The sequence below is a fragment of the Lepisma saccharinum genome, chromosome 1 (genome assembly GCF_977018435.1).
Source record: "Lepisma saccharinum chromosome 1, izLepSacc3.1, whole genome shotgun sequence".
Lineage (NCBI taxonomy): Eukaryota > Metazoa > Arthropoda > Insecta > Zygentoma > Lepismatidae > Lepisma > Lepisma saccharinum.
In genome coordinates, this window is record NC_139229.1 from 169,208,986 (window position 1) to 169,227,013 (window position 18,028).

An 18,028-nucleotide genomic window follows, 5' to 3' on the forward strand; every position below is an offset into this window, starting at 1 on the left:
AGATAAATTGACAAATGAATTTTTCCCTTGTCTACATGAGATATTAAGGTTTATACATATGAAATGTGATTTCCCTTTAATTTTCCTGGCAACATTTTTTAATTTTCACATATATAGCTTTTCTTATTCTTGATTACTATTTTTCTTACACATATGTACTTTACGAAAGTGAATTGATTAACTATTAACTTTTACTTGATATTTATATGACATAAATCCAAAGTAGTTTGTGTTAAAAGAAACCAGAGAAATATGACAAAAATCTTAAAGAACCAAATAATTTTAGTCTGATTTCTCGATTGTGATAATATGTTTATTCAGACAATTTGATTATTCAACATAGAGACAATAAAATTAATAGTATGTCCATATGATTGTCACCAAATTACTACTAAAGTATCGATAATAACCAAACTTCGAATTTGGTTATAACGATAAATTTTGTATTTGTATACAGTGTCGGCGATTAGGGGGTGGAGTTTCCCTCCACTTTTTGTCACTTTTGTTCCCGCACTATGCTAAACCTTATATATCAAGGGAAGGAAAACTGTTCTTGCCCCCACAGTTTTGGAACCTAATCGCTGCCACTGTTTGTTTACATGCACACATACTCGTCGAGTTATGCACATTGCGTGAAAAAATACACGCTAGACTGTTATATTATTGTATGGCGTACACTTTTGTACGGCGTTGCCAAATGAAGTAGTTAAAATATCTCAGTGGACAATATTTTATGATCGAAAACAAAACATTTGTCATTTATTGATTGTTTTCATGGTATTGACGGTCGGTCTAAATTACTTTTGAGCTATTTTAGTGCCATTCTGCCTTAAACTTGAGATCACTAACAGTGTTTTTATCTATATATCAACCCTTTCCATTGTAGGGGTTCATTTGCGTGCTAACGACCCTTCCAGCAGAAGAATGAGTCCTTGCTGGGCAGTTTTCTGGTTGAATTCTTAGCCCATAATGGATGCCTTACCTGCGTCCATTGTCCGCAATACACTGGCGCGAGAGCCCAAGTGGGCGGGTTGTGGGATTTATAGAGACGTCAAGGTTACGTTGCCGTGGCATGCTATTCAAATATGGCTGAAGCTAGCCTCTCACCCCTCCAAAAAACTACGCGTAATGTCTTCAACTTTGCCCGAATTGCAATGCCCTGGCCAACTGCTGTGTATCAGTGTTGGCAACTGGTGTGTATTCATTGTCACTGCTAGCTGCTCGAAATTCCACCAGATTGCTGAACGGGAGTGCAAGAGCAAATTAAGTATCCGTGTGAACTTCAAAACTATGCAGGTATTTTATTTTCTTAGACGGGACTATGTGATCGTTTTCAATTTTTAAATACAGGATATGAAAATAGCATTATATTCTAGGTGACAATTGCACACCGAAGAGTTTGAACACTCTAATAATAAAAATTAAACAGACATGTAAATGTTTCTAAACTTTATGCCTAACAATAATAATTTGAGATAAAAGAGAACTCACAAGATAAAATAATGCACACGTTATCATGGCGATAGTTCACGAAATAATTAATTTTTCATGTAAATACACAGAAACTTAAAACAATGTTGATAGATGACAGGATGGTAGTTTTTTTTTAAAAAATTAAATTTAAAACTATGATATCTATTGAGTTAGAACTTAAAAATTATTACCATAATTATTTTTTAACACAAGAAGGAGGCCAATATTTCTCAGTCAATTACAACAGGAAAAAATAGCAACTGTACACCAATTCAATTAATACAGTGTACAACAGAGCTTAGATATGTTCATCGGTTTCATATAACCAATCGATCATACTCATCATAATGCACATAAAACATGAATGGACGATAAATAACCCAGTTAAGACATGCTGATCAGTTTTCTTCAAATTCGCTCTTTTTTTGGGGGGGAGACATTTTTAATAAGCTATCTTTCTTAAATATCGTAAATAGATATTTTTCAAATTTATTTTTACTTATAAATTTCATGATTTCCTTCAAGCACATTTTATGTTTGTGGATTCTTGTAGTTTTTCTTATCAAATCATAGATATACCAAAAATGTTACTTCAAATCCACTTCATGCATAGACAGCATAATCGAGAATGAGTGTAAGTTTCGGTTTAATGAGTCTTGTACTGTAACCCCGCCGAAAACTGAACCTTAGATGATTTGATTGCGGCACAAAACCGCTACACTATGGAGAAAGGCAATTATATTAATTCAGAAACATAGTGCTTAGTAAGATATGGTTAAAGCTATATGATTTATTTCCCCCCTCAGAAATATGTGATAATCAATAGAAGGAAAACGCGAAGATAGTATGAATTTCTTCAAATATTTGTATTGATATCTCCCTAGTACTTCCCCACAGAGCAGTGGTATTCATATGTAGTTGGCAACGCTGCCGTATCATAAAGTTACTGCGAGGCAGGGAAGAGACGTCACCCGACAAGAGTGATAGCTACGGATCATGCACGACTGCCCTGACACCTGCTGGGTGGAACTTTGATCTTGGCGCCATTTTGCATGAAAATAGCCGGAAATATTAAGGAAATTTTTCTGTTTGTTTGCGATTATGGTTTGAGATATCCCTTGGACTTCTGCCGCCATGAAAACTCGTTTTTCTGATTTGGAATGAGTATTTGTAAGCAGAACTTAAGTGTGTTTGTTTGTTGTTGCGTTTTTACAATGCATAATATGACGGCGAATGTGAGCTAATTAAATTGTAATGGTCACGTTTGAAGAAAATTTTGCTTTGTAATTACAGAACAGTAGCTACTTAGTAGTTAGATATTCTACACTGAAACATCTACTATTTTCACAATTATATATATTATTCGAATTTACCTTGGTATTTCATATTCATACATAAAATAAATGTGTTTTGTGCAATGATGGTGATGGATACGAGACAATTATGTTTTCACACTTTATAGTTGTAGCCCTTAGTAACATGTGACCTTCCCTAAAACATATTTACAAAATATAAAATATTACCCGGAATTATTGTGACAAATTTGTGTTTTTTTTCCCCTTTTGCGCTTGCAAGCAGCTTTGAAGAAATATGCACTTACAATAAACAAGAAATTGCATTTTATGTAGCAAAAAGTGCAGTTAGCTTCTAGCTGTTACGTTCAGAAAATATTTACCTTAAAATTCAAACCGTAGTTACTGTTATTAACGTACGAAATGCCTCTTCATTTGTTAAAAATTTTACATTCAGTTAAATCATTGACAATTGAAAAAAATATGACATCACTATGAATATCTGACAGCTTCCGGCATATATACATAGACAAGAACGAACGAACGAAGAAGGTTCCCTGTGGATTGAAGCTGAAAATAAATGTATCTCGCTGCGACAACACGCTGCGAAAACAACCGAAGATCGCTGAAAGCAAATTATTAGCCAACTTCACCTGCCTAACTCGCAACTGCAGCGTTGTTACAAATCATCCCCCTCGCTTTTCGACTTCTTCTTCTTCTTCTTCTCCCGAGCTGAATTATTGCCTGTGACGAAGGATTTATTGACCCCTAGATAATTTTAGATCATATAAGAGATATTCCGTTTGCGTTCTTGAAGTTTTGGAAATTACATGGTGGGGCGGGAGACATGGACGTGTTAACTTTAAACGGTCTAAAACAGCTTTTAAAGCTAAGGAAACATGGACTACCCATTGATATGTCACACTTTCGCTTGTTTTCAGTGTTCTTGTGAATCTATTAATGCAGACTTTATCGCCATTTACGTCGAAATCGATCTTCTTTTGTTGTTCCAAATTGAACGCAAAGACCTGCCTTACCTTTTCTACTAGAGTGCGATGAGAGTGACAACTTCGCAACTTGTAACCTGCAGATCACGTGGTTCCTTTCCTGCCAATGGCCAGTTCCTTCACAGCCGATAGTAAGGCACAACTTTACGTTCAATTTCTTCAGGCTAGATACCACTTCCACCACTCCCCAACTTCTACATCATTGATTATTGTTAAATTTAGGTAGAAAGTTTTAATGATTTAACTGTTTTAAAAATTAACTAAATTTGACAGAATAGGTCTGGGAGAATTTTTCTTGATTTTTTTTTTAAATCCACATAATGATGAACATAATTTCTTGAATACCAGTGTACTTTAAAATCTCAATTTTACTGTTTCTTGCCTGTATCTTATTGCGTGTTCAAACGTACAATTGTATACTATTCAATGCAAGCACCTATCGTTCCTAACAATTTACTATGAAGGAAAAATTGTGAGCATATACAATGATCATTGCAATAATTAACTACGTATAAGAACTTAGGATTATTTTCAAATTTAGGAACGTGGACGCTTATACACAATTTGTATAGGTACAATCAGTGGCGGAGATTGGGTTCCAAAACGGGGGGGGGGGCAAGGTGCCAAAACTAGGGGGACAAGGTCAGTTTACTTTCCCTTGGAACGTAAGGTTTAGCATAATGCGGGGGGCAAAAGTGGGGCAACGATGAGAATTAATGCTGATTAGAAAAGAATGGATAAAAAAACATCACAAAAGACTTCCATGCCGGGACTCGAACCCGGAACCTTCGGTGGCGAGATCCACTGAAAGCACTGGGTCACCGAGGTGGCCAAGATTATTATAATTAACAACAATACAATTTTAACATCCACCGTGCTCCAATAAGGATTTATCGTATTGCTTCCTATATTCCTAGTAGCGTGCGTGCGTTCACCCACCATTCAATCTCGTCGCAGTGATCCAAACATTGGAAGGCGAACCTTAACAATAACAATTGAGTGCAATAAATGACCTGGGAAGACAATCTAACGTCTCTTATACGTAGTACATCCTGTAAACTGCATTCTTGCAGACCAACGAGGATTTGGCGCCTGGACCAACGTCGAGTATGCGTACAATCCTCTGTTAGGATTTTGGCTTGATGCTGTGTCTTATCCATGTATTTTTGCAAATGTTCCCCTCACCCATTGCATCCAATCATTCTTCATCTTCATCGTCGTGATTAGCTAGAAGTGGAAGAAAGGCAGCATTGAATAAACCAAATACCAAACCAAAAACACTTGATAGTGAGCGGAGATTACTGTAAAGTTTCGTTTACAACTGAGACCGACTGAGTTCAACAGATGCATCGTTTTTCTGTCAAAAATGGTTGAAGGAGCTAACAAGGGGGTGGGGAATTTCGTCCCCCTTCCAATCCCCTCAGTCTTGTTATTTTGTTCACAGTGACCTCTGTGTTTGGCCACTCCGGGCCACCCACCTTTTCATCCTTAATTCTCGCCGCACGAAGGAGCTTATCTTCCGCCTCGTGAGGTCCATCAAGCGATGGTGTTTTGTCGGTCGCCTTTCGTCAACTCGTGTCATTTCGAAAACACGCGGCGGGCAAAAAAAAGGGGGGAAGGACGTCTGCCCGATGACCGCCCAAGTCGATGGACGCAATTGCCTCTTTAACAGCCCAGCTACTCGCAACAATGCTTGTATTGTTGTCGGTCGTAAAGTAAGAGATAGTTTCTTTTGACTCGCGGTTCAAGCTTCTCCGGCAAAAAGGCAGTTCTTGGAGGAAAAAGTTCTCCAGCGACAAGACTGCGTACCGGAAAATGCGAGTCTCTTTTAGACTATTCATCTAATCGTCCTCTCCGATCAAGCTAGGCTTCAATTTTCTATGTCTCTCATATTTACACATCCAAATGTATCCATTGTTTCAGTCCAGTTAGGCTAATCAGGACTGTACCTAAATTTTAAACGTGTTATCTCAACCTACATGGATACCAGAACTTTATCTAATATTCCATATTTAAAATTAAAAATGTAATACATATAGGCACAGTTTACAAGTACAATCTATCACAATTCTTATTAACAATTAAAAATATATGTAAATATGGTTAACTGATTGATTTGTTTTACTTCGCTTTTGAGCCACTTGCTCTCAATTGCGAAGACGAGAATTAATTGTAGGGTAATACAAACACATTTGGACAAAACAAAACACGAGTCCCACAGATAATATGGGAAACGAAGTTTCTTCAAGTCTGTCTAAACACTGCGGTACTAATACAATTTTTCCTCCGGCCATCATTGGATTCTTTTTTAACCATTAGAACGATGTCAAATCGCTTTAGTATCATTTCAACATTTCCAGGCTAGACCTACAGTCGGTACAGCACCAATGAGTTAGAACTAGTAGATCGGCGGAAAGACTGAACTTGATTGTCATTTGTTTAGTGAAAATCGAATGCGAAGCCTTGCCTAACTCTTCCTGCTAGCATGTATGGTGTCGTCCAATGAGAGAGGCTAGTTCAAATCAGACAGGGGACATACATCTATAAGAAGCATGGCGTAATTGTAGCCTAAATCACGTGTGTGAACTTAGCAACGAACAGGAAATTAACAGTATTGTAATATCAACATAGGTAAAGAGCTTGGAGTAATGAAAAACTGCCGAAACGCACACAAAAATGCATAACACGAAAAATAAAAGTATTACTTTGAGCCAGAAACTGTGTATCAGTTGTTTGCATTTGGTGATTGGTAACTTACGTAGGCTATAGGAAAAGAACATTTATGTGTGTAATTTCAGTTGTGACATACTTGACATGTGTTGAGCACTTACTACCGGCTCAGTTGCCAAGGACATTAAGTGTTCCTGGGTTGAAGCTCCTGTCTGGGCATTGGTGTTCGCAAGTGTACCTTCATCAATTTCGTATCAGAAGATAGGGCACAAAAGTGGCAGAAAACCATCGTAAAATAACAAAAACCACAAATGAAGGAGTACCGCACAGCTCTCAATTCTGATTTGCTTCGATAACTTCAACATGTCTCCTGGATCACAACAAAGCTTGCTTCCAACTTGAAGCGATAGTCAGGCACAACTTTGCGTTCCAATTGTTTCGGCCAAAAAACCACTTCCGCTACGCTAGAGACCTCTACCTCATTCTCTTATCATTACCTTTCCGACGCAACCGGCCCATGCACTCATTTAGAGAGAGCAAGCCATTTATTTATCTTGGTCAGCTTTTCGTTGCGCCGTTGTGTCCGAACCATCATCGGCCCCTCGGCGTCAAAGGCGAGGACACAAAAGGACAAACCCAGTCGCAGACGAAGTCCAGAGTCCTCTACCGATTAAAAAAAGAAGCTAATAGCGCCATGGAATTCGATTGATGTGGTGCCTTCGATTGAATACGGAAGGGGGTCGAGGAAAGATATGCAGACTTTGCTTTCGGGAGAGAGAGGGGGGAGAGGGAAAGGGGGCGTGCTGTTGAAGTTGATTGACTGTCTTGGAGTCACGGGTCGCTCATAACAAGTTGTCTAATTGGGACCGATCTATCAATGTTTGTTAAGGATCGAATAGGGCCACCGGCGAAGTCAAAGGGACGACCGCTTGGGGGGGGGGAGACGAACGATGGGGGTGGGATGAGACATTTTGTCTGTCATATTCCCAGAAGTTAGGGTAAAAACCGTAAGTGCAACGTGACGTTCCAATACCGTTATACTGTAGTATTTAGCTGAAGATGACCCAAGACAAAAGATAGAGACAAATTTGTATTTGTACTGTTGTTTAACGCTAACACTATTTAGTTACTTAGTTATTTAGTGGTGAGCTTCCATTATTCATTCATGTTTGCTTATTTTTCGTCGCATTTCTTTCCTTTTAGGTTAATCGCAACGAGGAGAATGAATTATTACTCGCGCCCAACCTTGTAGCATTAATACTCGGTAAATGGAGTCCATAATGAGACTCAACGATAACCTAGTGGTTAATGGTATCAACTAGCTTATATTTGTACTAGCTGATTGCCGGCGTTGCCCGGATATTTATTTATCACAATCTTCTATTAGACAGAAAAATAATGAATTCTAACTATAGTGTAAAATGAACTTGCAGTTGAACGGCATTAGGGGTGTCACTATTCATCTTAGCGACCCCGAAAACTATGGATTCCACACTACTATTGGTCGTTTTTGATTATTTTTACATGTCACCCCCTTCCCACCCCACCCCTAGGGATGCCAGGAGTGTCTTACCCCCACAGTATTTCTTTCAAGATTGCAAGTGATGTTGTTCATTTACCTATGCAGGTAAAATGGGAAGGGGCTGGCCACTTTACCCAACCTAGGAGGGCAAAGTGGCCACTTCGTACTTTTCTTAAAAAAAGTAACCTGTACATTTTTAAACAACAAGAAGTAGAAAGAAATAGAAATTGGAAGTAAAGTTATTAAACTTACTATTGGTCTATGTTTCTATAACTTTGCTGATTAAAAAGGTTTGATAAGAATTCATCAAACATTAGAGTGGCCACTTTACCCTTCCTTCCCCTACATTGCAATAAGTGCCAATATTTCTTCACCTGCTTGCCTTTTCTTGTTAATTTTCACAATCAAATGGAATTTTTAAAAATAGTTCAGAATTGAAAAAAAATGTATTACATATATGTAGCTGTATGGGGGAATTTTGGTAATTCGATATTCGTGTTCAATCTACGTTACCCTTTGTCGTGTTTAATACACAAGAATATACATTTTGGATGAAGTGGGTCGTCACATTTCAAAATAACAGACGACTGGACTTTTCCATGATACACACAGCTTTTTAATATCCAAAAGAAACTTGTCATTTATCAGGAAAACATTCGACGGCCATATTGTGCACGAAAGCTCAATATGAGAGTATTCACAAATATATGCACGGCAAGCGTTGCTTTCTAAAAGAAGCTTTCATTTGTTATAACAACATGCATAACAACATTCCTTCTATAGTTAACAATTCATAACGATGGCTCCACCTATACTCTAGCTCGAAACGTGAGATGACGTCAAAGCCTGAAATGGAAACTTCACTGATGACAACGTACTCGTCGCCAAGGGAAAGGCTATTCTGATGGACAACCCAACACCTGATTCACTCCTATTGTGTCAAGACGAATGAGAAGAAGAAGAGGAAGAAAGTCCTGGTATTGTGACGGTTCGTTGATGCGAGACACACCAAATAGGTTTTCCACGAACGAAATGGAGGAAATGTGACGATACCTGCTTGTATAAATTATTTATATAAGAAAAAGGGGGAACCGCTATTTACAATGGATTTCTCAATGCAGTGCCTTGGTTAATATTTCATATCCAGCCATCAACAATCGATAAGGTTCGATTCATCATTCAAAGGCTCGTGTCGTCGCATATTCGATTTATAAGATGAATGACGTGTGTCCGGAAACTTTTAAGAGATGATACGAACCACTTCTTGCAATCTCATTTTCTGAAAGTAATTATTTACAGACACGGTTATTTAGTTGAGACAGTAACTCAATTACTGTTACTATTACTTTATAGGAGGGCTACAGTCGATCGTTGGGAATTGAATAATACCTATCCTAAATTATAATTGCATACATAATTCTTGTGCGAGTGTGTATTATTCCATATGTTTACAAATAGAGGCGAACACAAAAAATTATATCACACAAAAATAATGTAAGTGAAACAGGATTCATTGTAATATAATATTCTGCTAACAGTGGATTACTGATCGGTCAGAAACCATTTTGGAACAATTCAGTCGTATCGTATCTAGTCTTAGAATTTTAGGACTGTTTTATTGTTTCGTTGTTTTACGATGTCTTCTTTTAATTAAGTAAAAGCCTTACATTAAATATTTTCACCACTAGTTAGAGAAATAAAAGGTCCCTAAGTTAGATAAACATGTCAACAAACATAGAAACCTAAAAGAATATGGCATTGAAAAGTATAATGTAGTTATGTATACATGTAGAAGCGCTTACTCGTAATTACTAAATATAAATTACAATAATTACATACCCCCATTTATGTTAAGATTTTCTAAAAAAGAATGTTACATATGTGAATATGGTGAATACGACACTGACTATTGATTTATTCATTTTTAAAATTTTATTTCGGTTTTCTGACATTTTTGGCTAATCGTGAAGATGAGGATGGTGATAAGATGAATGTGATGAAGTGATAATCACAAACACACATGGGCAGGATACAACTCATAGAAGATTATACTGGCTGTGAGTCCAGACGCCAAAGCCTCGTTAGCATACGAAGAACTGACTATTGGAGGTAGAAGTCCATCCCCTCGAAACTCATGAAATTCCTTGGCATGTTATTATTTTCATCAACTAAGAAAATCATGATTGTTCTACCGTTCAAGTAGCTTGATTTACACAAAAATAAATCTTCCCAGTAAGGTTCTTAAAATTTCACAAACTGTTGTGGAAAAATAGAAATTTACTGAGAGTCATTGCACAGGCCTAAATATCCTGTAATTATTGTACTGCATTACAAGTAAACCTTCTTTTGAGATTTTTAATGAAACAGAAATGCATATATACTTTGTTTATGTATGGTTGTATTTGTAATTATTTCTTTTCTGTTTCTATCGTAGGAAGAAGTAAGTACTACTACCTCCATCTTGTGACACTTCAAGAAACTACTAACTTCAAGTGCTGCGACAATTAAGACATGCTGTGAACAGTGAGAAAAATTATACTATTTTACGATTTGATTCAGCCAATTCTTTAGTAATCTATTAAAATATTGTTCTTTTCAAAATTTAAAATTTAATTGACTGTTCATTATTAAGAAATGGAATTGAATATTCTTGTGTTTCTACTGGAGATTTTAAGAAATACTCAGTTCTATTTTTATTGAGGTTCAGTCAGTATTGAGTTGGTTTTTGGTAGATTTTAAAATTGACAGTATGTTCAAGCAATACGTTTATGCATATCCTATATGTTACAGTTTGAAAGCAATAATTTTTGCATGCAAGTATAAAGTTGTTTTTTAAAAGTGCTTTTTATATTTTGCGTTTGCAAGTAGGTGCTTGTTTTTATGTTTAAATTTCAGGATTTCGTATTCATACAGTTACTTGATCTGAGTTTAAAAGTCATAGGACAATTGATAACTGAAATGCAATACCTTGGTTAGAAGTAAAATAAAGAAAATGATTTCTTGTGCTACATAAGTGAAGAGTGTAAGATAACTATTTTTATTTTATTTTCATTTCCCGAAGATATGTAAAGAATACAAATGAATATTCACTGATATTAAAATCTCAGTGGAATCACAAGATTAACGATGGGAAAAATGCTGTTCATTGCATTAGTAAAATCTTCACCAAGATACACACGCTTTGTTGATAGATTTTTAAAATGCATCTGCATAATTCAATCTTTATCCACAGCGGAAGTAGCTACTCTACCTCACAATTCACAGTATGAAAGGGATTACAATAATGTTTTATTAAACTCGGAATTGCAGTTCGCATAGATATTAAAATGTTATTCACTGATAGTATAAAAAATGAAATAGTATTTCTACACTAAAGAGCATATCACAATTAAAAATGAAGTATGTGTCGTAGACTTTATAATTTTCCATTCATCACACGTATTGATGTTCAACGTTAGAGAATTTGGAGTTACACAAATATATTGTCTCAACACAATACTTATGTCTCTTCTTCCAGTCATAAAGGAAAAATATTTTTTTAATCAACCATACATATTTTTTCTCGCATTAGAATTCTGTAATGTAAGTAAATACTTTTTCACTAAACAAACAACAATTAAGCATATATCCATACAGATATTCAAAAGTGATCCATGATGTCGGATAGCTAATGGCCTCCATGAAAGCACTGGACTAAAAGTTTTAGTACAAAATACGTGAATGTGTATTGATGAAAATACAAATGATCAAATGATTATTTTAAACCTTAAAATTCTCTACTTTTAATTAGTTTTTTATATGAATGTAAACACATTGGTAAAGTAATCTATTCTGCCGACTCAAAGCTGTATGAACATAAAAAATCGACATTGATAATGACAACTCTTTTAAACTTAAGGCTAGCAGAACACAATATTTCACAGGAAACAAAAACAACTTATTTAGGATTACTACTACATGAAGGTCTTACTTTTAAGGAACACATCAAGGGAAACACGCATCTTGGAGAACTGTACCCATTGTTTAAAAATTCCACATTAACAACTAGAAACAGAATGACATTTTTCAATGTGCTAATCATAACAATGCTGAATTATTATGCAAGCGTAGTCGGGCAGCATAGCGCGCATTCATACCAAAGATCGCTACAAAGTGTGCAAAATAAAGCGCTAAGAATAATATCTGCTGCTGATCGATTTGTTCCCAACACGCAAATTCGCGAAATACTGGACCAAGAAACGTTGTACGACTACATGCAACGCAAAAGGATAAAGTTTTGGGCGAGACAGCCACATCATATCAACACAACCATCAGTATCATCGGTCAAAGGAATCCTTAAAGGCGGATTTATAAAATACCGAAACTAGATTAACTCAAAAATAACAAATACTCAAAGCAACAAGTCGCATAAGACAATACATACGGCAACCGGCTCAATGGAACACAAGTCACGCAATGTCTTCGCTGGACAGTATTCGGATGGGTGACCATCGCAATACCAGGTTCAATATGCAACAAAAAAAAATTGAGTAAACCACTTCGGACAAGGGCAGAAAAAAATACAAAGGCAAATATATGTAATAGAATAGAAATGACAACAATAACTTCCTAGGTCCTTCTCGATATCGCCTTGTTTTTAGTGGTTTAGAAATATTTCATTGGTTCGATTCAACTTTATGCTAAGTCAAGTTCCGCTTTAGCCGATATATTCACTAAGTGGACAACACGACCAAGGGCGAATACACAGAATTGAGTCCACAGGAAATTTTTTGTTGTCTTGAAAATCATGATCCAAGAAGTCAAGGGCTTCAAAGAGAAGATTGTCCAACTATGAATCGTTTCAGCACAATATTGAGTACTCTGAACAAGAAAAGCAAATATCGTCCATCGAGGTAAAGTTTCATTACATGGAATAACCTTTGAACATCGACCCTGTGTCGTAATTCCATGAGCACAAATCATAACAAACAACGTTCTTCCAACTACTGCCGTGGGACCAGACAAGAAGTTATAACTGCTCGTTGCATGACACGAAACTTTTTCTTTCTTTTCTCTCTTCAGTTTACTTAATGATTCTGGAAACTTCTGTCCGCTCATGTACATTCTTACTTATCTTGCCACCCAAGAAGAAAGTCATGCCCGGGTCATCGGTCTTCTTGTAAGATCAAACTGCACTGACCCTTAACTGGACCGGACTTGTATACATGTTGACATAAGTTATGATTCAAAATTATTGCAAGCGTCAAGCCTACTGGCCTTGCACACAAGACACTGAGGTGGGGCCAACACGAAGACTGGACTTATTGTACCTCGCACACGCCGTGCACCTGGCGAGCTAAATCGATGAACCTTTTCATTATACTGGGAGCGAACACTCGATTTAGGTTTGCGAAAACAATCTAATCTTAGTAGGAGTTGACTCCGGTTGTGGAATCACACAATTCTCTCTTTGAGAATGACGGCCATTTAAAGTGTAACGCAATTTCTCCACTACTGAATGACTTTGGATGAATTAGTTAATTGCTCCAACACTAATTTTCCAAGATGTCTGGGAAAATAAAATTCCTGTGAAAGAAGTTCCTTTAAAAAAATGAACTAGTTCCAGTGCAAGTTCCTTCTTGTATATATATGTACGTATACAATGTAGATATACAGGGTGATGCAATTTATATCCCATTGTTTGTTTCACATTTCTGGTCTATGTGGTTGGGTTGAAGAACTCGTTCCACTGTTGAAATGTACACTTCTCGAAAAGTTATCTGACCGCCCTGAAATATTTCTAAGTCCAGAAATCGTTAATGTGGCAAGGTAGCTTCTTGAGCACCATCAGAGGGTAGCAAACATTACAAGTCATTTACTAGATGGATAACAGAGCGGTAAAAGATTTACATTCTTACGTATCACATGAAGTCAGAAACTACTCGTATATTCATCCAACATATTAATAGAGACCAAATCGTAGTAAAATTTAAATATGAGAAATAATGTTTGAGAATATTTACGGTTCTGTATATCTTCAAAGTTCAGCGTCAGGAGAAAATTCTTATTCTACATATAATTAATTACTACAAATTCCGAAACAAAATTACTTGTTCTAGTTCATGTCCCCAAAACTAATACTAATACACATGTTGGTTGGTTGATTTCGTTTATTTTACTTCGCTTTTCTGCCACTTTTGGCTAATCGCCAAGATGAGGATGAGTGGTGATATTATGAAATTGATGAAGGGACACTCCAAATAACATCTATGGCCAGATTGGAATTCGAACCTGGGACCAATACACATGTTACTTCTTATTTTGAGCTTATTATTTTGAACAACAAAACTGTTTGTCAAGGAGCGTGATAATTCTGATAAATCCTCCTTCAAAAAGTTGCAACCACTATTGTTCTTTAATTACAATCGACCCAAAAACTCATCACGTCCAAATCATGCGACGCACCAGGCACAGTTTCCGTAATGTGTACGCTAAGTGAAGTTGTAGGAAGTTTAGCATGCAGGTCGGATTCGAGATTAAGTGGTTGACGCTGCGAGCAAAGCTTCCCCGCATTATTAAGGGATAATTGGCCGTAATTACCTTCGCTGAACATGGGCCAGCTACTGCAAAAAGATGCACTTTTCGATTCTTACGAGGCTCAATTTCAAGCGGTTGGTTCCTCTAATCTTGTAACGCCACACAAGAAATTTCCGTTATGTGAACACTGACAAACAGTTTGCAAGCGCATTTGCCATCTCCTCCAGTTCCTTTATTCTTTGCTTGTATAATCGTGGCTGATTCTGATCAGTCTGAATAAGGATTATTTTTAAGGGGAAAAGTTGAAGTACAAGTTATGTACAATATGTAGGAAAAACTTTACGTTCTCCCTAATAGTTTTGTAATAGTAAAACACTAACGGAGATAAACTGTTAACTCTTCTAGTCCTCTTCAAAGGCTCCGATAACTTCTAATGTATAAATTTTTGTATGTTTGTACCTTATGGCATTTATAGACTTAGATTGTTCCCAACAAACAACATAGTTTATTGATATTTTCATCTAACTCTGAAATAAATCTGTGTACTGTAATATTTTTATATAAAATTGGAAGCCACGTACCTATCGTGCCGAAACATGCATTATTTAAAGTAATACCTACTTGCAAAAAAAATTAAAATTTCCATATTTTATGTATCATTTGGGAAACAATTGATTACGTGCTATGGTACTTTAAGCAGATTACAATATAGAGAATTTCTACAACACATGTAGAGGATCTCTTTTATTATTATTAGAATATTCAGAACACTCATTTTACTTAATTGTAAACTTAGGCTCGCCATAGAGCTTGCAATGCAAGATATGAAATAACTTCCGTAACAAAGATTACATGCGACACCTTAAATAAGGAAATCTTTAATAAGCTAAAGTTCCTGTAACTAACACCAATATTTATATTTGTTAATATCTCAGGAATGTGTTTAATGAAAATGTAACTAAACCCTTTTACTTATGTAGTGTTTATTTTTATAAATATAAAACTTACTTCCATCCTAATAATGATACACCATAGCGCAATCTCGCAGGTAACAAAAGAAAACACGTTATCAATAAATATAATTCCAATAACCTTGATAAATATAGGCTACTATATTTATCAAGGTTATTTATTTTGCCAAATGGTACGTACGCTAATGGATTGGCATATCGTTGGCGAAATTCAATCCTACCACCAGGTGTCTCTGCGAGCAACGAACTCCAGACGCCAAGCAAATTCCATTAACAATTAGCAACACGGCATTCGTTTTCTCTTAAATTCTGGCAGGTATAAATGATTCTCAGCGTTGCCAAATCGCAGCCGGTCATTACGTTTACCTCTTGTTTGGTCCTTTGTTCTTTATACGGCGCTGTTTCCACACGAGAGTTGTTTTTCTTTTTCTGCAAATGCTCCTTAACAACACAAACACACGGGCCTGGAAATCAATTGCACACGTGATTCGGTAATTAACTAATATTTCATAAATGAGCAAGAACATGAATGATGGATTGGGCCGTTTCAACAGTAAAAGCAGTCATTCTCCTGAACGGTATAATTTAAAACGCAAAAAAGAAGAATGGCTTACGTTCATGTAGTTTCTTGTTTGCTCACAGATGTCTCTGTTCTTTTACTTCTTTTTCCTTTCTTTCTGTCAACTAAGTCGTCTGCAAAAAGAATATTTAATAGCAGGGTAACCGTTTGAGGAGGATAAATGATCAGGTCTTTTGGGACTGTTGAATCATTAATGGCCGCAGCGATAGAAATTGATCGAACAGAATCCAAAGCACCTACATCATTACAGTAATCGTAAGAAATGGTTATCAAAGGCTAAATATATTATCAGCTTCCCCAATGGTGGAACGGCGATTCGATGAGCTTGCAGACATAAAGAAAGGACAATTTTTCGAAACGAAAGACAAAACTAAATCAGATTAAAGCTAAACCATTAAGAGTTCTAGCGTGGAATTGTCAAACAGAATTGAATGGAAATTGCCATAATCTTCCTTCCCTCTATACTTACCATTAAACTTCAAAGTACTGTCTGATTTCGGTGTCGTTTCTTTTCCCGTATTTGAGAAGAATAAAACGTTCATCTGTTTTATTCGATTAAGAAAAACTGTAAGAACTAGGCACATATGATTTCGAGACGTAGTATATGAACCGAGACAAAAACAAGACTAATCATCAAAGCGAAAACGAGATATCAGCAAATTTTAGAATTAAGATGTAGAGTACTCTTCATCCAAAATGAATTCGACGCTCCCTGGGTGATAATACATACTTTATAGAATATACATATATTGCACCTGTTTCATAATTATGGGTAGGATTTTCATGACTTTTTGGCAAGCGTGATGTGTTCCCTAAATATATTAAAAACTCATATTATGAAGAAAGTAATTCAATTTAGGTGCCTTTTAAGGGCATATTTAGGCATATTTGGCCATCTCTACGTGATAGAGCATATTTTAATAGATATTCGGTAATGTTCAGCAAGTTTTCGCTTTTGAAATGAATATGCAGCCATTTTCGAAGTGGATTCGTTTCTACTTCCTCAAGTTGTTGAATTTTTTTACAATTATACGTCCCAGTTTTATTTCCTGAAAAATGGTGAAAACCAGTCTCCTTTTCTAATGAAATGAAATCAGAAAATAGACTTTGACCTCATAAAGTACTTTGACCTCATAAAGTGAACTAAAAATAGTATGTGAAAATATCTATCTCGCCATATGTTAAATATTGATGTCTTGAACGGTTCAGTTGTAATTGCATATTTTTCAAATTATAGTGAATATTTTTCAAATTTTAGTTATAAGAACATTTTTTATTTTGCATATTTTGGTGATGTTTAGGTCACAAAAATACTATCTCTACTGATAATCAATGAGTTCTGGGTTCGATTCCCGGTACATTGATTCGGATTCCACTTTAAACTGTAATACTTATGATTGGCCTATCTGAACGTAAAGTGTATTTAAATCAAACTTTGCCAGAAACCCATTTGCCCATTGCGACAGTTATTGAGGACTTCTACCACTCTAGCGTGTCCCAGAAGGGGCTGTAATCCCCCCTCCCTCTTTGCAATAGATTCACTAGAAAGAAGAACGTTAGATACGCGAAATGATAATAATAATATAGCAATGAGTACTCAAAAAGTTCTCATTACCCGCTTTACGAACATACTCCACTCTAGATACTCCTAGATATGCCAAATTAATTCTGCACCAACCACTAGAGCATGTGGTGGACATGACGTAAAACATTTCGCGTGGATAACCCTTCATAAGAATCACAATGATCACATAAACGGATCACAGGTTACAGAAAAATCACTGTTCATCGAGCCGAAAACCTACAGCAGGTTAAGGAGCTTCCATTTGTTTCCTGTTTAGGTTGAAAGCGTTCACAAGAACCAGCAAAATGAAAGCAGATCTTATTATCTAATCGTTGCATCAACTCACCTTCTCTAGCAATCTGCATTCTAATTAAGCTCTTGGCGATTAATGTCATGACGGACAAAAGACCCAGTGCGCCTGCAAAGGAAAAG

At 36.3% G+C, this 18,028-nt stretch overlaps 2 protein-coding genes across 2 annotated transcripts in view; one reads left to right on the forward strand and one right to left on the reverse strand.

Moving 5' to 3' along the window:
* Nacalpha (nascent polypeptide associated complex protein alpha subunit) overlaps positions 1 to 17,986 on the reverse strand; it is a 283,299-nt gene extending 265,313 nt beyond the window's left edge. The window contains exon 1 of the mRNA XM_083142296.1: positions 17,943 to 17,986. The gene's annotated coding sequence lies outside the window, so the exon portion shown is untranslated. The remainder of the gene's footprint in view (positions 1 to 17,942) is intronic.
* Positions 1 to 18,028, forward strand: part of LOC146003835 (homeobox protein engrailed-2b-like) — a 160,265-nt gene that overhangs the window by 113,395 nt on the left and 28,842 nt on the right. The gene's annotated exons all lie outside the window — the stretch shown is intronic.